Source organism: Schistocerca serialis, chromosome 11 (assembly GCF_023864345.2).
Source record: "Schistocerca serialis cubense isolate TAMUIC-IGC-003099 chromosome 11, iqSchSeri2.2, whole genome shotgun sequence".
NCBI lineage: Eukaryota > Metazoa > Arthropoda > Insecta > Orthoptera > Acrididae > Schistocerca > Schistocerca serialis.
The window spans coordinates 157,099,360-157,123,251 of record NC_064648.1 but is presented as its reverse complement, the minus strand read 5'-3'; the positions used below and the strand labels follow the sequence as shown (position 1 = coordinate 157,123,251).

Here is a 23,892-nt window from a genome sequence, read left to right as displayed (position 1 = left end):
GAAATGCAAAGAAAACAGATACTTATACTATTTAATATTGTAAGAAGTAAAGGACAATGGGCTAAATATCATGATGCCCTTGTCAATACAATCTTGCAATCAGACAAGCAAAGGAGGCATCTTGGAAGGCATTCTGTGAGGAAATGTAGAGCATGTCTGCACAAGCAAGACTGCACAAGATTGTCACTAGGGTACCAACCAATCCAGGATTTACATTGAGGAAGGAGGATGGGGAATATACAAAGACAATACATGAGACGCTGGAACTGCTCCTCAAAACTCACTTTCCTTAATATGCTCTGGCAGACAACACAGTCCACAATGTGATCCTGGAGAGACAATGGTTCTCAGGCACTCGAAGAGAGGACTGCGAATTTGCCAAGGAGTGTGTGTGAACTTTAATAAAATCAATTGGGTGGTGGGAACATTCCAACCATCCAAGTCACGTGACCCAGATGGAATTTTTCCAGCTCATATGAGTCCTATGCAGGCTATTCAGGGTTAGCCTGGCAGTAGGAATCATTCCCAGTGCTTGGAGGGCAGTGAAGGTGGTCTTCATACCAATGCCAGGGGGAACTGATCATACCAAGGCTAAGGATACGAGACCAATCAGTCTGTCCTCCTCCATTCTCAAAACTGTGGAAAAACTGGTTAATGTATGTGTTGGGGAGAGGAGGCTAAGTAGGGCCCCGCTCCATTCAAACCAGTGCGCATATCAACCAGGTAAATAATGTGAGACAGCTCTCCACCAACTCATTGGAAGGTGGAGAAAGCACTTCAGTTCCAAGAACTAGCCCTCTGCATCTTCCTGGATATCGAGGGGCCTTCAGTAACACGACCTTCAATTCCATGGTAAGGGCAGCAGAGGTGCCTGACCTGGGGACCACTATATGCGGGTGGACCAGGGCCATGCTTAGTGGAAGGAAGGTAGAGGCTACCATGATGAACGAAAAGATGGTAATTAACAACACTATAGCCTGCCCACGAGGAGGAGTTTTGTCCCCTCTATTGTGGAATCTAGTGGTGAATGAACTCATTATGGATTTAAATTCAAGACTGCGTCTGCCGAGGATATGCAGATAACTTTGTCGTAGTAATACTTGGCAAATTTTCTGATACAGTTAGAAATATGGCACAAGAAAGTTTGAGCGCTGTTAAAAATTAGTGCATTAAACAGGATCTGCAGATTAATCCTAAGACTGTTGAGGTTCCATTTACAAAGAGACATATTCAACACTCAAGTTGGAATCTAAAGCTCTTCAATGAAACTCTACCTGTGAAGGGGATAGTGAAATATCGAGGAGTAACCTTAGATGAGAAGTTAACATGGACTCCTCACATTAACAGTATCTGCTCCAAGGCAAAAAGTACTCTAGTGCGTACTGCAAGGGCTTTGTGGCAAAAACTGGGGCCTAAGCCCCAGGGGTATGCACAGGATATACACCACAGCGATCAGACCTAGGATTTCCTACAGGGCTGTAGTGTGGTGGAAGAAGGTACAACAGGGGGTTGCAGCTAAGGGGCTTGCTAAGGTGCAGACAACTATACAATAACTCCCATCTGCTTTGACAAGCCTTAATATATAATAATTGCAAGCAGGGAGCAGTGGGAAAAAACAGTTAGACATCGTACGGGTGACATCATTTGGTTCACTGATGGGTCAAAAACAGACCAAGGCATTGGGCAGGGGTGTACGGGGTTCAACCAAGACTGGAGGGCATCATCTCTCTAGGAAAACTGGCCTCTGTATTCCACACTGAAATTACTGCAATATGGGCATGTGTGGAGGAGAATATGTGTAGGTGCTACAAGGACCATAGCGTCCACATCTCTTCAGACAGCTAGGAAGCTCTGAAATCATTAGCAGCTCCTGCAGTAAGATCTAAGATTGTTGCAGATTGCCACAGGGCTCTGGTGGAGCTAGGGGGAAGCAAAAGGGTAAACCTAGTGAGGGTTCCTGGCCACTCAGGGATCTGTGTCAACGAACAAGCCGACAGACTGGATAGGATGGGGGCAACATAACCATTTACTGGACTGGAACCTGCCCTGACAATCACCAAGGCTATGATTAAATTAGAACTATGGAACTGGCTTAGGAAACATCACATAAGATATTGGACCAAGGTCCATAAATAAAAACATGGTAGTTTAATAATGCCCATGCCATGTTTTATTAGAAGCTCGGTAATCCTGGGATTGAACAGGAAAGAGATAAAACTCATGACTGGACTGATGACTGGCCATAGGACTAAAAAAAACACCTACACACACAATGAGTATAATGGAAGAGGACAATAAAAGTAGGATCTGTGATGAGGGTGATGAAACTGCATCACACCTAACCTATGGATGCATGGCACTGGAGAGTAAAAGATACAGAATCTTCATCACAACTACACCTCGAGAAATTGTGTCTTACAAAAAACTGATATAGGGACTCCTTGCACTATTTAAGGGCACTAGTTGGCTTTACTAGATAGATAGATAGATAGATAGATAGGGTGCGATACCACACAATAAACTTATTTTCGATGCAGGCAGTGGTGGGTTAGACCTAAACTATTTTAGCTTCCCTGTTAAAATGAAAAGAAATCAAATCAATGTATTAGCATCAGTTGTCTTGAGAAACAGCTGAAATCATTAAAATTGAAAAAAGCTCCAGGGTTTGATGGACTCTCTGTCAGATTCAATTCTAAATTTGCAGCTAACTTAGCTCTGCTTCTAACTATAATCTATCATATATCCTGCAAACAATAAAAGTGTGCCCAGTTCTTGGAAAAAGGCACATGTCACAGCTGTCTACAACAAGGATAGTAGAAACGATCCACAAAACTGCCATAAAATATCCTTGACATTGATTTGTTGTAGAATCTTGGAACATTTCTCAGCTCACAGGTATTAGGTATCTCAAACATAATAACTTTCTCGATGCAAACCAGCATCGCTCCAAAAACATCAATCGAGTGGCACAAAAAAACCTGTGTGAAACAGGCTGCATAAATATTCAGTCAGATCTCGATAAGATTTTGAAATGGTACAAACATTGGCATCTTGTTTCAAATGTTCAGAAATGGAAAACTGTTCAATTCACCTGATAAAAAAATGTAGTATCCTGTGATTAGAGTATCAATGAGTCACAGTTGGAATCAGTCAACTCATACAAATACCAGGGTGGTACTCTTTGTAAAGGTATGATCAACGAAATGGTCAGACAGGCTCAATTATGGGAAAAGCAGGTGGCAGCTTTCAGTTTAGTGGTAGAATACTGGGAAAGTGCAATCAGTCTACACACGAGATAGGGTAAAAACCACTTGTGCAACCCAATCTATGTAGAATATTGCCCAACTGTGTGGGACCCATACCAGACGGGACTGACAGGGGATATTGGACATATACAGAGAAGGGCAGCATGAATGGTCACAAGTTTGTTTGACCTGTGAGAGCAACACGGATATGCTGAAGAAACTGAACTGGCAGACTCTTGAACATGTAAGTATTTTAACTATCCTGAGAAAGCCTACTAACAAAGATTCAAGAACGGGCTTTAAATGATGATCTAGGAATATACTACAATGTCACTCACGTGGGATCATGAGGACAAGATTACAGTACTTACTGCACGCACAGAGGCATTCAAACAATAATTCTCCCCGCACTCCTTATATGGAACGAACAGGAAGAAATCCTAATAACTGGTACAATGGGAAGCACCCTCTGCCATGTACTTGACTGTGGTTTACAGAGTATGGGTCTATATGCAGTAAAATGCTTCCATTTTGTGCCAGTATTGACTGATTTTCATAAAAGTAGATCATGGGTTGCAAAAGGAATTAAGATGAAGAAACTGCATATGGAGGCAAAAGGTTATCCAATATTGGAATTTCTTATATGTGTAATGAAATTTTAAAAAAATGGTTAAATTGATAAAATTGTGCTGCAAATGAAACTAATGATAAGTAAGAATCCAGTGCCGTATTCGAATCCCTCACTGACCTTTTCATAAATCTCAATAAAACCAGTGGCTATTCACCAGCCAGTAAATATCCTATAATGGCAGAGAAATTACTCAGGTTTTAAATTTTCCCACATTTCCATCTCTGATGTTACAAAAAATCATAATATCACTAAACTTTTTAACTTAGTGGGTTGGGATGAGGTTCACCACAATTAAAATTGTCAATCATGGTACTCCACATCCAATGTTCTTCATAATCAACAGTCTTTTGATGAACATTTTCCAGACAGATTAAAACATACTGTTCGTAAAATAGGAGAGAGAGATGGAATGCGAAACTATAGACCTATCTCATTGTAAACAACTTATTTCCACAAAAAGGACCTACATGTGATCAAATAGAAAATTATAATTCATCCCACAGTATTATTTTACACTACTGTGTATCAGCCATCTTGTGTGACCTTCCCAAAGCTTTCAATCCTGCAAACTGTGAGTCCCTTCTCCAAAAACTGACAAGCTATGAAACTTCCGGGCAGATTAAAACTGTGTGCCGGACCGAGAGGTTCGCAGGAGAGCTTCTGTAAAGTTTGGAAGGTAGGAGACGAGGTACTGGCAGAAGTGAAGCTGTGAGGATGGGGCGTGAGTCGTGCTTGGGTAGCTCAGATGATAGAGCACTTGCCCGCGAAAGGCAAAGGTCCCGAGTTCGAGTCTCGGTCCGGCACACAGTTTTAATCTACCCGGAAGTTTCGTATCAGTGCACACACTGCTGCAGAGTGAAAATCTCATTCTGGTGACAAGCTATGGTTTTCAAGGAAAATCTCTTACCTAGGTGTCATATTACATGGCAAAGAGACAGCAATGAGTACCTGTTAATAACAATGAGGAGAAATTCATCTGTGGCTGGAAACACACACAATGTGGCCTTCCATAAGGATCCATATTAGGGCTACCAGTATTTTTGTATTATATTAATATGCCATGCAAGGTTCAGTTTGATGTCATCCCCTAAGCAAATGACTCAACAGCAATAGTCTGCTGTCAAACAGGTAAAGACTGTATCCTATGCACACTTTGTTTCAGTCATTAGGTACAGTATAATTTTCTTGGGATTTGAAAAACTAGCCTACTCAAAGCTTTTAGGCTACAAAAAAAAAAAAAAATAATCTGAGTCATAATGGAAGCTAAAAAGAAATAACAGTGCAAACTTATTTTGAAGACTAGATCTGGTATCCACTCCAAGTACATATAAACTCACAACTTTCTGAGGGAAACTGCTTCTTGCATCAGTATGAGAAAGCTACACATTACTTAACCACAGACTAAAACAATACGAAAAACTGTACGCTGTATGGGCATGAAATTTATAAATAAAATCTAGAAGTGTAGCACAAATCCAACACATACTGAAGAAGACCTGGAAAAATATCTGAAGAGTAAATCCTTTTATTGTGTAGAAGATTTTTCTCGTTCAGCTCTTTCAATACTTCATTTGTGAGCTTTAGTATGATTTCTGTTTTGAGGTTCCTTTACAAAAGACAAACTGAAAGGTGGTTGATGAGTTCTGATTAGTGAAGAGCATCAGTGCTGTATCAGAGATTGCTTTCTCAAATACTTTTGAAAGAACTGGAAGGTGTGATACAGATCTGTAATTAGAGGTGGTTATCCTTATCTCGTTTTTTTAGATGGGAGTCAATAAGTACAGACAAGAAAACCAGGAAATATGCCCCAAGAGACTGATTCATTGCAAAGATAACTTGAGGGTAGTTATGTCAAGTCAGCACAAGATTTTAATATCCTGCTGGAACATAGTCAGCAGAACTGCTGCTTTTTAATGAGCTAACGACTTATATAATAACCTTTGGAATTGTATTTTTGAAACTAATATCTGCTGGTGTAGCATGAAGCTTCGGTACAAGTGAATCTAACACGTCTGTATTGCATTATTATTTGTTACTTGGTGCAGCCACTGTGAGGAAATGGGCCCTAATGATTGAAACTGGTGGCCAATGATTTGAGTGTCCCCATTTCTGTAACAACTATTTCCTGGGGCTCAGTTTCACTGGATTACTAGTTTTCTTTGTTAAATAATGTTCTGAATAGGTTTTGCCTTATTCTTGGACTGTCTTATTTTTTATTTATCATGGCATGTGAGTCTTGCTTTTCTAGTAATGGAGTAGCGGACTAGGCAATAATGACGGCACTGTAGTTTCAAATTTTGACTACCGCTTATTCTCTGAATTACAGTATTCTATGATTATAATACTGATGAGTCACTGCTGGAATCGGCCACTTCATACAAAAACCTGAGTGAAACACTTTGTAGGGATGTGAAATGGAATGATCACATAGACTCATTCATGGATAAAGCAGGTGGTAGAATGCTGGGGAAGTGCAATCAGTCAACAAAGTAGAATGCTTACAAATCACTCATGTGACCGGTTGTAGAATATTGGTCAAGTCTCTGTGGCTTGTACCAAATAGACTAACAGCACATAATGAATGTGCAGAGAAGGGCAACACTAAAGTTTACAGGTTTGTTTAATCCATGGGAGAGTGTCACAGAGATAATGAAGGAAGTGAACTGAAAGACTCATGAAGATAGACATAAACTATCTCAAGAAAGTCTATTAACAAAATGGTGATTCTAGAAATATACTACAACCCCCTACATAGTGTTCACATAGGGATTGTGAGGATAAGATTAGAATAATTGCAGCACAAACAGAGGCATTCAAACAGTCATTCCTCCCATGCTCGATATGTAAATAGAATGGGAAGAAAACCTAAGAACTGGCAGAATTAGGCATAAACTCTGCCGTGCATCTCACTGTGGTTTGCAGAGTATAGATGTAGATATAGGAATGTACCAAGAGCTACACATAAAATGGCATTTTAAAAAATATGAATAGCACAGTATAGACTTAGGTTGAGAACTGCCTGATGAGACAAATGCAGCACGGCGATGACCGACCCAGATATCTGATCTCTGCGAGCAATACCCACCTACTGACACAAAGATAGGTGTTCGCACAGGTCTGGGTGCATTTCCTTTCCCTCTCAAAACTCTTGCTCATTTAAAGGGTTGTTGGGTTGTTTTAGGGGGAACAGACCAAACAGTGAGGGCTTCAGTCTCATAGGATTAGGGAACAAGTCAGTCGGGCACTTTTACTTTCAAAGGAACCATCCCGACATTTGCCTGAAGCGATTTAGGGAATTACAGAAAACCTAAATCAGGATGGCCGGACGCGGGATTGAACCGTCGTCCTCTCGAATGTGAGTCAAGTGTGCTCACCACTGTGCCACCTTACTCTGTTCTCATTTCAAGGCATGCGTCCTCCGATTATGCACAGGTTTGAAACGCAAACTGTTTTTCCAAATGGTTCAAATGGCTCTGAGCATTATGGGACTTAACATCTATGGTCATCAGTCCCCTAGAACTTAGAACTACTTAAACCTAACTAACCTAAGGACATCACACAACACCCAGTCATCACGAGGCAGAGAAAATCCCTGACCCCGCCAGGAATCGAACCCGGGCGTGGGAAGCGAGAGCGCTACCGCACGACCACGAGCTGCGGACAAACTGTTCTTCCAAACTCAAATGCCTGGAACATAGTGATGAAGTTTGTGTGATTATTTCACATTTCGTCTGTCAGTCATGTTTCTTTTGTCATAGTGCCGCATCTGAGGTTATGTTTTTTTTTTAGCGTGTACCGTCGGTGAATCATTCTGCAAAACATTACGCCATTACGTATATGTTGCATGCCCATTAGTACATAGAGAAATAAATAAGATGAAGAATAAAAATTAGGTCACAGTAGAGGTAAAAAGAGAGATGGAAGAGGTGAAAATCGTTAAGGCCACCCAAGAATATAGGGTTACATATAGGGAAAAGAAGAAAACTAAGAGAAAAGAGACTAAATCAACATATTATGAAAACAAGATAGCAACGTCAACAGATATCACTAAGAACATGTGGTCTCTCATAAAAGAAAAGAGGAAAGGTGTAGGTGTGGAAAACACTGATAACATAACACTTGAGGTAAATGGGAGGGAACTGAGGGATGCACAAAACATCAGCAATATTTTAAAGAAACACTATATTGAAGTTGTGGATAAATTAATAACTCAAATTAATATTTCCAAAATAAACACAATAAAAATTCCATTTGAAACAAAATGCTTATTCCTGACCCCAACTAATGAATCAGAAATTGTAAAACTAATACATAGTCCAAAAACAAAACAAAAAAAACACAGAGACTTGATGGTATATCCACTAAACTAATTAAATGCTATTTACAATGGGTAGTAAACCCATTGGCCAGTCTGATAAACTTATGTATATAAAAAGGAATATTTACAATGTGCCTGAAAAAGAGTAAAATAATCCCTATACATCAACGAAGCTGCAAAAAAGACCCAGGAAACTACAGACCAATAACTATTACATCTGTACTCTATAAAATAATGGAAACCACAATGAAAAATTATTAAATTTTACACAAACTTGCAATATTCTGAATGATGAACATGATTTAGAAAGGGCAAATCTACCAAAACAGCAATAGCTGAATTCGTAGCACTGGTAACTAAGGCACTTGATGAACAGAAGAAAGTCTGTGGTATGTTCCTGGACCTATCTAAAGCATTTGATTGTGTATGCCATGACATCCTATTAGAAAAGCTTCATCATTATGGCATAAGGGAGAAAGCAGTAGACATCATTAAATTGTTTTTGGAAAATAGAATTCAGTGTGTAGAAATAAAGCAAAAAGTAAAAATAATATTACAAGTGTCTTTTCAAATTATGAAATTGTTAAATACTTAGTTCCCCAAGGATCTGTTCTTGGTCCACTACTTTTCATTTTGTATGTCAATGATATGACCAAATCAGTATCTGATAGTGTCGACATGTATGCAGATGACACTTCATTTGTTGTTACCAGTTTTACAGCAATCTCATTATAAATGGAACCAAAATAACATACATAAAGAAACATGCAAAACTCTTTGCCTCTGAATATGTCTGCTTGTGTGTGTGTGTGTGTGTGTGTGTGTGTGTGTGTGTGTGTGTGTGTGTGTGTGTGTGTGTGTGGGCGCGCGCGCAAGTGTATACCCGTCCTTTTTTCCCCCTAAGATAAGTCTTTCCGCTCCCAGGATTGGAGTGACTCCTTACCCTCTCCCTTAAAACCCACATCCTTTCGTCTTTCCCTCTCCTTCCCTCTTTCCTGACGAAGCAACCGTTGGTTGGGAAAGCTATAATTTTGTGTGTATGTTTGTGTTTGTTTGTGTGTCTATCGACGTGCCAGCGCTTTCGTTTAAAATGCAAAGAAAAAGGTTTTGAAATTGCAGGTATGGGTTACAATGAGTCAAGAGTATTTTGTGTGTACCGATCCTCAAAAAAATGTCAACTCTATTATACAAAAAAAAAAACAAAATGAAAGGTTGTGTAATATGGGGTGATTTTAACATTGATATGGGAAGAGTGACATAGAGAAAGCAAAACTTTGAGGAGCTGCTATTACAATACAACATGAAGGCAAGAGTTGTGGAACTAACAAGAGTGACTTTGGAAACTGAGTAAATTATTGACAATATTATCACTAATATAGATAGCAATGCATATACAACAAAGGTTCTGCAAACAGGAATTTCTGATCATTTTGGTCAGCTTTGTGAAGTATATGGAAATCTGAACTCACAAAAGGAAGATAAAAGTGTAGAAAGAGATGTTAGGCTTATCAGCCAACAAAATATCAACATCTTCAAAATGATGTTAAGAAAAGAACAGTGGATGGACACGTTTTGAGCCCAGGGAACAGATGAAAAATACAATGCTTTCAAGTTGGTTGGTTGGTTGTTTGAGGGTAAAGGGACCAAACAGCTAGGTCATCAGTCCCTTGTTTCAAATAGACTCCATTCTGCTAACGGGACATCTCAGAAAAATCAGAACAATAAAACGGAAAAAGGGAAAAACGTAAAGGGGCAGTCACGTTGTCATTAGTAAAAACAAATGAGGGAAGTTGGCAAGAGAACGAACCCAACACCATGCTGAAGCAGCATAGGCAAGACCACCTGTGACTTAATAGGTACAACTGCTATAATGCAGAAAGTACGTATGGGAATAGAAAGACTAACCAAGCCTTAAAAAGAAGGGGTAAAAACAGAGTAAAAGGGGAAAAAAGAGGATTCCAGTCAGGGAGGCGAATCGGGAATCTCTGAACACTGCCTACAGTGGGAGACACCCAAACACTCACCGCCCTGCCCCAACACCAGAGAGAGATTAAAAACTTTAAAACTGAGAATAAAAACCACTCTCCCGGAGGAAACCGAGAACCAGAGAGACCATCTGGGAATCGTCAGCCAACATCAAAGGTAAAGTGTGGGGGAGTCTGTACTTAGCACGCAGAGCCAAAAGAAGGGGGCATTCAACCAAAATGTGGGCCACTGACTGGAAGGCTCCACAACCACATAGCGGGGGTGGCTCATCACGCAAAAGAAAACCATGGGTCAGCCTGGTATGGCCAATGCGGAGACGACACAGTGTGGTCGAGTCCTTGCGGGAGAGGCGAAAGGAAGAACGCCATGGGCCTGGTGTTACCTTAATTGCACGAAGTTTATTAGACAGTGGAGTAGCCTCCCAAGAATTGGCCCATGACTGTGCGAAGTGGGATTTGATGTGAAGCCGTAAATCTGCTGCAGGAGGGGTTACAGAAAATGGGGGTTAAGAAACTGCTCCCCCAGCCAAAGGATCAGCAAGCTCATTACCCGGGATACCCACATGGCCCGGGACCCATAGGAATTCAATGGAACAAGCGGCACGGTGAAGATCAGCGAGATGGTCATGGATGGCAGAGACCAAGGGATGGCGCAAAAAACACCGGTCAATAGCAAGAAGGCCACTCATCGAGTCCGTACATAACAAAACGCGGTTGTGTTGGGATTGTTTAATAAAGGTAAGGGCCCGGGAAATTGCCATCAATTCCACAGTAAACACCCCACATGTAGGTGGCAACAGATGATTTTCCGTTCCAACAGAGGACGTGAAGGCATACCCAACATGATGAGCAGATTTAGAGCCATCAGTGTAAAAAACAACAGCATCCCGAAACTCCCATAAAATTTGGTGGAAAAAGGTACGGAACACCACCGGGGGGATGGAATCTTTCGGACTGCGGCGGAGATCCGTCCGAATTCGAGGCCAAGGAACTAACCAAGGAGGGGTGGAGGTGAGGGAGCGAGGAAGACAGGACAAAGAAGGAAGCTGAAAATCACGGTAAAGAGACGCAAGGCGCAGCCCAACCGGTAAACCCGCCAAAGGGCGGGAGTCGGGTGGGCGACGTCCATGGTCTGGGAACAGGATAGAATAGGAAGGATGAGTGGGAGAAGAACGGATAGTGAGGGCATAAGACACCAGAAGCTGGGACCACCGAACAGAAAGGGGGGGGGATCCCAGCTTCAACCAGGAGACTATCAACAGGGCTAGTAGGGAAGGCACCGGTGGCCAAACGGATACCACGATGGTGGGCTGGATCCAGCACGTGCAGTGTACAAGGAGCAGCTGAACCATAAACTTGACAACCATAGTCCAAACGAGACAGAACTAGAGCACGATAAAGACGGAGGAGGAGGGAATGGTCTGCACCCCAAGAGGAGTGGGCAAGGAAGCGAAGGACATTGAGTTTACAGAAACATCCGACCTTCAGAAGCCTGATATGGGGCAGCCAAGTGAGCTTGTTGTCGAAAAGAAGACCCAGGAAACGAAACTGTGGAACCACAGGCAATCGTTGTGCAGCGAGATAGAGCTCTGGATCAGGGTGGACCGTAGTACGGCGACAGAAGTGGACCACCCGCGATTTTAAAGGAGAGAATTGAAACCCATGTGAGAGGGTCCATGCAGAGGCACGCCGTATAGCCACCTGGAGCTGCCGTTCTGCAGATAGCATCGAGGAGGAACTAACCCAAATGCAGAAATCATCCACATACAGGGCAGGGGCGACCAAGGGACCGACAGAGGCCACAAGTCCATCGATAGCAATGAGGAAAAGAAGGACACTCAAGACAGAACCCTGTGGGATGCCCGTGTCCTGGGTCCGTGGAGAACTAAAAGCAGTACCAACTCGAACTCTGAATGACCGATGGATCAGGAACTGGCGGATAAAAATCGGGAGTGGGCCCCAAAGACCCACTGATGAAGGGTTAGTAAGATGTGATGGCGCCAGGCCGTGTCATAGGCCTTGCGAAGGTCAAAAAACACTGCAACCAAATGGCGGCAATGGGAAAAAGCCTGCCGAACTGCGGATTCCAAGCGAAGTAAATGATCGATTGGAGATCGTCCCTCTCGAAAGCCACACTGGTAAGGGGACAATAGATCCCGAGATTCGAGGACCCAAGTGAGCCGACGGGCTACCAGCCGTTCAAGTAACTTACAAACAACATTGGTCAAACTAATTGGCCGATAGCTGTCAACAGATAGGGGGTTCTTACCAGGCTTAAGGACAGGAACCACAATGCTATCCCTCCACTGAGAAGGGAAGTCACCCTGGAGCCAGATACGGTTAAACACCCGAAGAAGATGTTGCCGTTGTGGAGCACTGAGATGTTGAAGCAGTTGGTTATGAATGGAATCTGGGCCAGGGGTCGTATCATGAGAAGAAGATAGAGCAGAAATAAATTCCCATTCAGTAAAAGGTTCGTTGTAAGATTCTGACTCACAAGTGGTGAAACATAAGGTGAGAGCTTCGGCCTGCTGTTTTTGATGAAGGAAAGCAGCTGGATAGGAGGCTGACGCTGATGCCACTGCAAAATGGGTCGCAAGATGTTCTGCGAGAACTAATGGGTCCGTACAAATGCCATCTGGGAGGTGAAGGCCTGGGAGGGTGGACTGCCGATGGCAACCTTGGAGAGAGCGAAGTGTAGCCCATACCCGTGACAGAGGGACAGTGGAACCAAGGGAAGAAACGAATCGTTCCCAACATATCCGCTTGCTCTGTTTGATTAAATAACGGGCTTTAGTGCGAAGGCGCTTAAAGGTACTAAGGCTAGCTATGGATGGGTGCCTCTTAAAGTGCTGCAAAGCTCGACGGCGATCACGGATGGCAATGGCAATGGCCCTACTCCACCACGGGACTTGCCGGCAACGAAATGGTCCAGATGAGCGCAGGACAGCAAGGTTAGCAGCGCGAACAATCGCATCAGACATGTCACGTAGGACGTCATCAATACAACCCGACAAAGAGGGAGAAAACTCGACCTGTGCAGTGTATAGAGGCCAATCGGCGCGGTGGAAAGACCAACGAGGTAACCTGTCCATCGGGGAGCGGGAAGGGAGCGTGATAATCAACGGGAAATGGTCACTATCACAAAGGTCATCGTGTGGCGACCAGTGTAATGAAGGGAGGAGAGAGGGAGAAGAAAGAGAAAGATCAATGGCAGAAAAGGTACCATGACCGGCACTGAAATGAGCAGGGGAGCCATCATTAAGAAGGCACAGGTCGTGGTCTGAAATAAATTGGTCTATAAGAAGGCCTCGTCTAGATGGAAAGGCACTGCCCCACAAAGGATGATGAGCATTAAAATCCCCAAGGAGGAGGAAGGGAGGAGGAAGTTGCTGAAGAAGGGTGGTTAAGGCAGCAGGTGTAAGAGTCCTGTCAGGAGGGAGATAAAGATTGCAAACTGTGACTGCAGAGTCTAAGTGGACCCTAACAGCAACCGCTTCCAATGTATTTTGGAGAGGAATCCACGTGCTAGCAATGTCTGTACGGACCAACGTACAAACGCCACCAGAAACCCGCAAGGGTCCGACCCGATTTCGACAGAAAACACGGAACCCACGGAGGGTCGGTGAGTGAGCATCAGTAAAATGAGATTCCTGGAGAACCACACAAGCTGCAGAGTAGGACGAAAGAAGGGATTTCAATTCCGGAAGGTGACGATAGTGGCCATTACAATTCCATTGGAGAACCACAGAACGATGGTTTAAATGAGGGCTGAACACGCTAAATCCAGTCATACCGCCGGGTCCCCACCCGTCACCGACAAGGAGGGGGCGACATCCATGAACGACAGGTCAGAATCTGGTTGTGAAGTCGGGGAAGAGACCTCCGGTGACACCAGAGGCTCTTTGTCCCGGGACTTATGTTTCTTCTTCTTTCCAGGCTGAGATCGAGGAGGGCTGTGTGGCATAAAGGAGACAGCTGCAGCAAGATCAGGAACAGAAAGAGACCGGGCGACCTGGGGGCCGATAGACCGCGGCTCTCACGGTCGCCGCGCGGCAGCAGACCTTTGACCTGGAAGGTGCCGGGAAGGGGCATCCTGGGAGAGGCACCCTTGACCAGCAGATGCCGAAGGAGTGGGACACTTCTCCGGCTGGGGAGGGGGAGCAGCGCCCGTAGGAGGTGTTGGAGCCGCAGGGGAAGGGGGGAGGAGAGGGGTCTGGGATGGGGGTAAGGAAGGGGGAGGAAAGGATGAAGATGTAACCAAGGCGTACCTAGATGTCATGGACACAGGGTGCAATCGGGCATATTTCTTACGGGCCTCTGTGTAGCTTAAACGATCAAGGGACTTATACTCCTGTATCTTTTTTTCTTTCTTATATACTGGGCAATCTGGTGAACGTGGAGAATGACTACCATGACAATTGACACATACAGGAGGGGGAACACAGGGACTCCCCTCATGGAGTGGACATCCACAGTCACCACAGAGAGGGTCCTGGGAACAGCGAGAAGACATGTGGCCAAAACGCAAGCACTTAAAACACCGCATAGGAGGTGGAATGTACGGCTTCACATCACAGCGATAGACCATAATCTTTACTTTCTCAGGAAGGGTATCCCCTTCAAAGGCCAGGATAAAGGCACCAGTATCAATACAATTATCTTTAGGACCCTTCTGAACACACCGAACAAAGTGAACACCCCGCCGTCCGAGATTGTCCCGAAGTTCCTCATCAGTTTGAAGGATGAGGTCCCTGTGAAAAATCATACCTTGTACCATATTTAGAGACTGGTGAGGGGTAATGGACACAGGAATTGTGCCAAGATGGGTACAGGCACAAAGGGCCGCAGACTGGGCAGCTGAAGCAGTTTTTATCAGCAACGAACCCGACCGCATCTTGCTCAGGGAGTCCACTTCGCCGAACTTGTCTTCAATGTGTTCCACAAAGAATAAAGGTTTGACACTGGTGAAAGTATCTCCATCAGTCCTGGTGCAAACTAGATAACGGGGGAAAGGTTTTGCCCCTAGACGACGGGCCTGACCCCCTTCCCAGGGGGTAGCCATGGAAGGGAAGGCCGAAGGGGCAAGAGAAGCAGCACTTGAGGAATCAGTACCACACAGAGAGACGGCCGCAGAAGAACGGCCAGAGTTTTGGACCCGTAGGCGTTTCATCTGCATAGCGTCTGCCCTGATACCACCCACTCCGATCAGGGGCTCTCCTCACGGGCGCCACCCAGCCACAGCAAGGGCCGTCTGGCACGGCGGCCATTGCCGGGAGTTCCGATGCTCCAGGATGACGAGCAACCACTCCAAGGCATGCATGAGGAGGTTACAGCTCAGGTATCAAAAGTGTGATCCCTATGTGTTCAGGGGGTTCAACCAAAAGGGTACATAGCGACCCCACCACACGGGCTGGCTACCGTGCTGGCTATGCACCCTAGCATCAGACAACGACGTAAAAGAAAAGGTGGAATGTACTAGGAGGGCGCACGTCGGAGACACTAGGTAAGGTGCTCTTCCCCAAATGGCTCACACTACGGAAGAGAAATTTTGGAATGGAGGTCAAACCCCAGAGGGGGACCAAGGAATGCCAAAAGGAGGAGATGATTACGCAACAAAGCCGGAGTGTAAAACCAACAGAACCAGGAGGATAGCGGGGGCCAACATAAGCAAGGACACCAATAGAGGGAGAGGAGAGGGCGAGGGGAAAGGAGCATGGAGGGGAAAGGAGGGGAAATGCAGCCCGGAAGAGAAAGAAGGCTGCAATGGCTCGGGGCCCGTGCTCGCCACACACGTATCCACAAAAGAGTTGTGGACCCCCTGGGGGGCAATGCTTTCAAAGACACCACAACACATTACTTCAAATTAGCATTCACAAAAACCAAGAGGAAAAGAAAAAAATTTTCAAAAAAAAGCAGTGGATCACGAAGAAATAATTGAACAGAGAGCTACCTTAAGAGAAATGAAACAGGGAGAAAATACAGGCAGTTGATAATACAAGAAATAGCAAAATCAATTAATGAGACTATTTCAAAATCAACAAATAAAATGAGAGCAGCTTGGAATATCATTAACTCTGAGACAGGCAAGAAAAAATACTCACAGAAAACAAATTAAATGGAAACTATGACAGTAAATAACAAAGTAATCACAGATAAAACAAGTGCCAACATCCTCAAAAATTACAATGCAGATGCAATAGAAAAACTGAAGCATGGATATAATAGCCAAAGAACTCACCAAACTGTCATGACAGATAAGCCATGGCACTCAATGTTCGAGAAACCAGTGTCTGAAAAGGAACTGACATATGTTATGAAAATGCTAAAAGCGAAAAAGTCTGTTGGACATGATGAAGTGTCAAACTACCTAATCAAGTAGGAGGCAGCAGAAGTAATTATGCCACTACGGGATATTACCAACCACTCTTTCCAAGAAGTACTATTTACAGATAAACTCAAATTAGTTAAACTTGTACCTGTATACAAAAAGGGAAAGCAAGATGACCCTAACAACTACAGGCTAGTACCAGGCTTCTCCAAAATATTAGAAATTCTCATGCTAAACAGACTAACTGCTTATTTCGATACCCATAATGTAATAACTCCAGCACAGCATGTACAACAGAAAGGGAAATCAATGGAAACAGCAACTGAATCATCAACAGAATCAATTGCACAGGCCTTGGACAACAAGATGGTAGTGTCTGGAGTTTTTCTTCATTTATCCAAGGCATTTGACACAGTTCAACATACAGTTCTAGTAAAGAAAGTAGAGAATGCTGGTATTCGTAGACATGCAGCACACTGGATAACATCATATCTAAGAAACAGGAGGCAATATGTAACCATTAATAACTTATAAAGATCAGATGTTAGAAGCATTATGTATGTTGTAACTCAAGGTTCTGTAATGGGACCTGCTCTCTTCAATTTATTTGTGAATAATATACAAACATGTGAAACTGAAATCAAAATACTTTATGCAGATGATACGACTGTGCTCAATGTTACCAATAATTTGGAGGCAATTGAGCAAAATATATTCATATCATTCAGCAGTACGTCACAATGGCTCTCTGAAAATGACTTAATTACTAATCTTAAAAAAAAACTATGTACATGGTCTTCAAAAATAAACAAAAAGAAGAACATATGGATGTTTTCTTAGATGAAAAAGGACTGGAAGAAGTAGCTTCAGTTAAGTTTTTGGGCATTACAATAGACAGTGTGCTACATTGGAAACAGCAGATAAATACTGTTTCCAGTAAGCTAAGATCAGTGATAGTTATAATGAAACAACTGATTCAGTATACTCACCAAGACCTCTTGTGCACTGCCTATCATGGACTTTTTGAACCATATGTGTGATATGGAATCACAGTATGGAGGAACTCAACTATCACAGGGATGAAGAGAATATTCACATTGCAGAAGCAAGCCATTCGAATTATATTCAAAAAGAAGCAAAAAGAATTGTGTAAAAGTTGTTTCAAAGAACTAAACATTCCAACGTTTCCATCACTGCATGTATGCAAGACCATTGTGAGTGCCTTACATGCTCTCACAAAACTGGAGACTAATGAGACTGTTCATACACACAACACAAGGAACAGAAAACAACTGCAGTGTATTCCACATAGACTTAAGATTTTTGAAAAAGGACCCAAATACTCTGGTAACAAGTTAATACAAGCAATGCCAAGGGAATAACAAGACCTCAAAACGGAGGAAACGTTCTCCACAACTCTAAAAAGTTACAGATGCAAGGAGAATTTTATAGTGTAGCTAGCTACATTAACAAACAGTGATCAAAAGTTTATCCTGTGAGTGATAAATCTCACACATCATAAAAAAACTAGCAACAGAAATCAGTGTTACACAAATTAACTATAATTAGGAACCACTGATGTATAATCCACGCTAATTATATGTCACAAAATTATTATAATTTTTTTGTATGTATCATAAGTCATTTTGTACCACGTAATATTATGAATATACTGAATCATATGTCATTGAGTACGATGTAATACTGTGAAAGTTTTTTTTTTCTTTGTCGTTATTTTGAAACCCGTTTACTGGCGTCAGGCAGGCCTGCACCAGCATACTACGCCGTTCTTTGGCCTCAGAGAAACACAAACAACATACAAATGAAGACAATTAGAGAGACAAAAAGATGGTGGACATAAAAACGGAGAAAATCACGTTTTAAAATACACGGTGCCGTTCACTGTTGTACAGTCCAAGATAAAATTGTTCAGACACTTGGACACATACAGAGACGAAAATTGTCAAACGTGAACGTAGGTGCACAAAATGAATAACACTGAACGACTTAAGCACAAAAACGACGGCACACACAGAAGCACGAGGCGTTGACTCCGGCGCGCGAAAGTTCACTAAACGTGTACGAGTCCGGGGACCTGCCAAGAGTGTGAAAGCTCGTATGTATATTTAATATGTAAGCAAGTATTAAAATTGGTGTCAGTTTCGGCTGTCAGAAATATTGTCACCTTACCTTTAGTCTACAAATGCTGGTTTGTAAATCTATTTTGATGTAATTGTCGCTGTTAAATCACATGAATGAACGGACAGAGCAAAGAGAGAAGAGCATCACGACTTCTGTATGCAAATGATTATGCCACAGTTAGTGCTGTTAACGTTTAACAAAGCTTTCTCGTACTGCTGACACAATTCAGACCGCGCTGCTACGCTGCCATCTGTTGGCCACACCGAGAAACTAATGTTTTGTCACGCCGGTCAAGTTAACCAAATGCAGTTCGTAATTTGTTTCCTATTTTTAAAATCTTTGTTGCTGTAAATGCAGTAAGACTCATATCACAACTACACCTATTTTGGTCGTTTATGGAGTGGCTATAAACGAACGTGGATCTGAAATATTTATAGTGCTTATATCTCCTACTCGCTTCACGTATATGATGGTTGATTCTATATATATTTTTTGATACGTGTCAAAATTCATTCCTAATAGTAAGAATCATTAGCCTAATTTTTGGAAAAGTTTGGTTAATCAGTAGATTAACTGAACTTATAGGTGGAATATGAAGAGTGGTGAGTCGTAAATGTGATTAAGTTGGTAGGTATTTGAGAGTTAAGCCCGTGCTACTTGTAGCCTGCGTTTCGTATCTTGAAGTGGTTATTCACAACCAGATGCTGAATAATAGTTTACTGGTCATATAACTACGTCGGAAAAAAGTAAAATAACATCTACAGCTTGTGCTGTATCTGCTAAAATGTTTGATAGTTCAGTGGCAAACAGACAGTAAAACCCAAATGGTTAGAACATCGGCACTGGGTCAGAAAATGGTGCATTGTTAATAGTCAGTTGCAGTAAGAACAGAGTAATGAAGGAATACAATAGAATGGAATAATTTTATTGTTTTTAGGCCATTAAGGCAATAGACAAAGTCATACATGTAACACAAAATAATTCATGTTGCATGGAGCAATAGGTTTGTTATTACCAAATAATATTACAATTGATGAAATCCTACAAAGTCATACATATAACACAATATAACTCCTGTTTCAAAAGAGCAATAGATTTGTTATTACAGTATAATATTACAACTGACAAGGTCATACATATAATACAATATAATTCATGTTGCAAAAGAACAATAGGTTTGTTATGACAGTGTAATATTACGATTGGTGAAATCCTACAAAGTCATCCTTATATTACTGTATAATTTCTGTTGCAAATGAGTTATCGGTTGGATAATATTACAATTGATGAAATCCTTTATTTCGTAGAATGGGTGGGCAACTAACAAGTCATATAGTGCTTCTTTGAATGGTTGCTCAGGTAAATCTTGCGTACAGGGTAGCAAGGACAGACAGGAAGGATGGGGGGGATTCCTTGAGGTGGTGGTAGGTGACTCCATCATGACCAGGGGCGGTGTTGTGTTTGGAGCAGAGGATGAGTGTGATGTCTTGTGTGGTGGTGGTAGTGTTGATGTCTGAGGGGGGTAACCGATCCATGTACAGGAAGCTAGCAGCTAGCGGGGGACAGAGGTGTCAGTGCGGTCAAGGATGGTGGGGAAGAGGGAGTAATCAAAATGAGGATCGTCAGGAATGGAGAAGACCTCTGATAGGTGTGAAGCAAAATGGTTAGCCTTACTGAGGTTATCAGGAAAGGGTCGATCGTCATGGAGGATGGGGTAATGAGGGGTGGGATGGCTACCAGTAAGGCAGTGGAAGGCTGACCAGTACCTGGAGGAGTTGACAGGGTGGGTGGAGTTGAGGCATGTGTATGTCTGGCGCCAGTTCCAGCGTTTCTTCGCTGTAAGGATGTTCCGGATGTGTCGCTGTTATTGCCAGTGGCGGGTGAGAGTATCCTGGGCATGAGTACGGAGGAAGGAGCGGTAGAGCCTGCGGGATTCACGCAGAAAAAGGAAGGCCTGTGGAGGAAGCGTAGGGCGGTGAGGGTGGATGAGTTTGGTAGGCATATGAGCCTCCACAGCGTCAGTGATGGTCTTCTGAAGGAAGGAAGAGATATGGGTATTGTCAGCAGGGTGGTGAAATGTGAGGGGGTGGCTTTCGACCTGTAAGGCAATGGATTCCCTGTAGGCATCCCAGTAGGCACAGTGGTAGTCATGGACAGACTTAGGAGGGGCAGCTGGGTGGGTGGCTGCAGCAGTGGTACGGGTAGAGGAGAAGGTGAGAAGTTCAGCGAGATGGTCACTCCCAACGGGGTCGAGGACGTCAATGGCGATGCGACCATGGAGGTTGGGGGAAGTGAGGATAACATCGGGGGTGGCGTTATTTTCAGGATGGGTGTGCTGTGGGAGAGGAACAAGGTCACCATGGATGGTGGGAAGGAACTGATGCCACCACCGAAGGGTGGCAGCGTCACAGCTGTGGATGTGGAGGTCAGTGGCGATCACATAGGTGGAGAAGGTACGGTCAACATGGGAAATGAAATCGAAGGGGAGAGGAGCTGCAGGGCGGATATAGATAGTGGCACAGGTGATGGTGAGGGAGGGAAAAAATAGGCTGAGGAGAGGGTGTTCGGTCGGGTCATTGAGGAGGGGTTGTGGCCAGACAGGGAGATGCTGGAGGTGGCCTATAGCAACCCCACCTCGGGCTAGGTGAAGGGGATGGTCAGTGCAGTGAAGGAGATAGGGAGAGGTGCGGACAACATGGTGGCGTTGAGGGAAGGTTTCATTAAGAATGAGGAGTCAACCTGGTGCTCGGAGAGGATACGCATGAAGAGGTATTTGTTTGCAAGGAGGGAACGAATATTGAGGTAGAGGAGACGATCCTGTTGACGTGCCAGGAGGTTGGAGGTGGAAGGATGCGGGAAGGAGAGAGAGGGGCTCAAATGAGGGTGTCAAGGTGGTCGAAGGTAAAGTGGGCCTGGTTGTGGGAGTAGGTGCTGTGGTGCGGCTGGTTGAAATTTAATTGTTAATTATATTTAGAATGTTATGTAGAAAAGATGCATTTCCCTGCCGTCTAACCATATGTGGGGCGGCTGGTAGAATTATTGTTATTTAAATGTTCCTATTATTTATGCTGTTGTTTTGCCGTTCTCAACACTGGCTCTCTAACTACAATTTTGGCAACCAGAAAGTGATTAGCAAAACGTGAAGCCTGTAATTAGAATTCCTAGCGCCCACTTCATCTGAGAAATATACTTATAGCTACAGCTTATAGCTCTGAGGAATTAGGAGATTGTCTGGGATTCATAATCAAAAACAGTCGTGAAAAAAAGAACTTCGTTATATTCTGAAAGTCACAGATGAAAAAAAAAGGATCCACGCAACCTGACTAACAGAGCAGTTCAGAGTCTAATGCGCTGATGTAACTATAACTGTCCAAATTAAATGTTTAAATGAATGCTCGCAATAATTTGATGATAATGTTCATCAAACGCCATGCTAAATAATGGTAGAATGTCTGTCCCGCGACGGCACGTAAAAATACAACATACGCAAACTGAAGATACATCATTAAAGTCATCCCAGAATTTACACTTCACTCGAAAACGATTTCATGGTTATGCGTATCCCGAGTAACTTAATACGGCATCCGAGGCTGTTTATAGCAATGATACCGATGCGACGCGACTCCCGACACGGATGGCGTGCTATTCAGCGTCTGGAGAGAACTGGGGCCTTTCTTCCTCGCGCAGCGTTCTTATACAGTATATAAAGGCGCGGTGCGGATGGCTAAGGGAACGCCTGATCAAATTGGCTCTCCCAACTAACCGCTGGGCTAGTAATGCAGCACCACTTTAAGTCATTGAATAAATCATTGCTTCCTTTGCTGATGGCCGATGAAGCTCTCAATTTAAATGTGCATTCAGCACACAGGTAAGTAATCATAATAAAAGTCTGACGTGGCTAAGTAAAATATTTTGGGCGAGAGAATTAATTTAATTACACTACACGCAGTAGACGAGCTCTGAACTTGCCCTTTGGAGATACGCTATCGCTATAGTTTTATAGTTATTCAATTGAAACTTCTCACATCTTTATGATTATAGCGGATCTCCATTCTACTTAAATATAAACATCCTAGCCTTATTTATTACCCTACTTAATTTATCTTGCTTCCTTAATTTTTAATACAAAAACCAGAAAATTATGAATTCCAACTAAAATCTTAATTTGTGAGATCCAGAAGACTGTTTCTATTAACTTATTATGAAAAAGGAATCTAAATATAAATTTTTCAGTCTCTAGCTCTTTTCTGTTGGGCCAATGGTTTTTACAGAAAAACATCCAAATTTTGAAAATGGTTAAAGTTATCGAACTGATATTCAACACATATTGATTTAGTATTACTCCTGAGGTGGTAGAACTGTTTCAGGTTATTTACTTGATTTTTAAAGTATTGCGCAACATTTATGACGTCAGAGCTAGTTACAGCGGACTAGGCTGGCACACAATGGAACGACTGATGAGAATTTTATAAGGTGTGAGTAGGCTGCTTCCCTACATCACCCTCTACTTAAATTTTTTTTAATGTTAATAAACGAAAAAAAAATTAATTACAAAAAGGGAAGCAAGAGTACAGCTTAACTCCGTATGAAAATTTAAAATTTGAAATGTAAACATATAGAAATATTAAAAGAAAACTGATTACCTACTTTAATTTTTTAAATTACTAGCATGTTCACTGCCTCTTAAGCAATATTATCTCTCAAAATTTAATCAAAATCAATGGAACACTTTGGCATACATATTGCCATAGACAAACGAACACATAAAAATATGTAAAATTATGAAAATCTTAAATCCATTAAATACATTTTTACATACACAAATTCAAAGAAAATAACACAGTTATTCAAGATACATAAACAGATGATTACATCTTAGCAGTCCTTTCTAAACCTGAAAGAAAATTTCACAAATCATTTTTACACACGTGGTTGTAGCCGCTTTGGCTGGCGTTGTACACTTCCGTTTACAAGGGTAGAGGAGGGGAAGTTGCTATGGTGTGCGTCCTTCACGTTCACTCTAAATTACATGGGGAAGGGGAGGAGTCACTGTGAGTTGTGTCCAAGTCACTCCACGCTTTCATGCAGCTACCAGGCTGCCATTATCTGATTTGTCCTGTAGAACAAACAAAAAGAGTGCCTCAGACTGTGTTCACTTAATATCTAAGGGTGGGTCACAATGAAATGGGGATATATACATTTTATCTTCCAATATGTTACTGGAACAAAGTTAACAGAAT

The 23,892-nt window shown here is 42.7% G+C and overlaps 2 protein-coding genes and 1 long non-coding RNA gene across 3 annotated transcripts in view; 1 reads left to right on the top strand and 2 right to left on the bottom strand.

Annotated features, from left to right (window-relative positions):
- Positions 1–18,864, bottom strand: part of LOC126426836 (uncharacterized) — a 409,903-nt gene extending 391,039 nt beyond the window's left edge. The window contains exon 1 of the long non-coding RNA XR_007576437.1: positions 18,701–18,864. This is a non-coding gene — a long non-coding RNA (uncharacterized LOC126426836). The remainder of the gene's footprint in view (positions 1–18,700) is intronic.
- LOC126426830 (F-box/LRR-repeat protein 14-like) overlaps positions 1–23,892 on the top strand; it is a 624,998-nt gene that overhangs the window by 354,274 nt on the left and 246,832 nt on the right. The gene's annotated exons all lie outside the window — the stretch shown is intronic.
- LOC126426833 (uncharacterized) overlaps positions 1–23,892 on the bottom strand; it is a 158,127-nt gene that overhangs the window by 91,051 nt on the left and 43,184 nt on the right. The window lies entirely within an intron of this gene.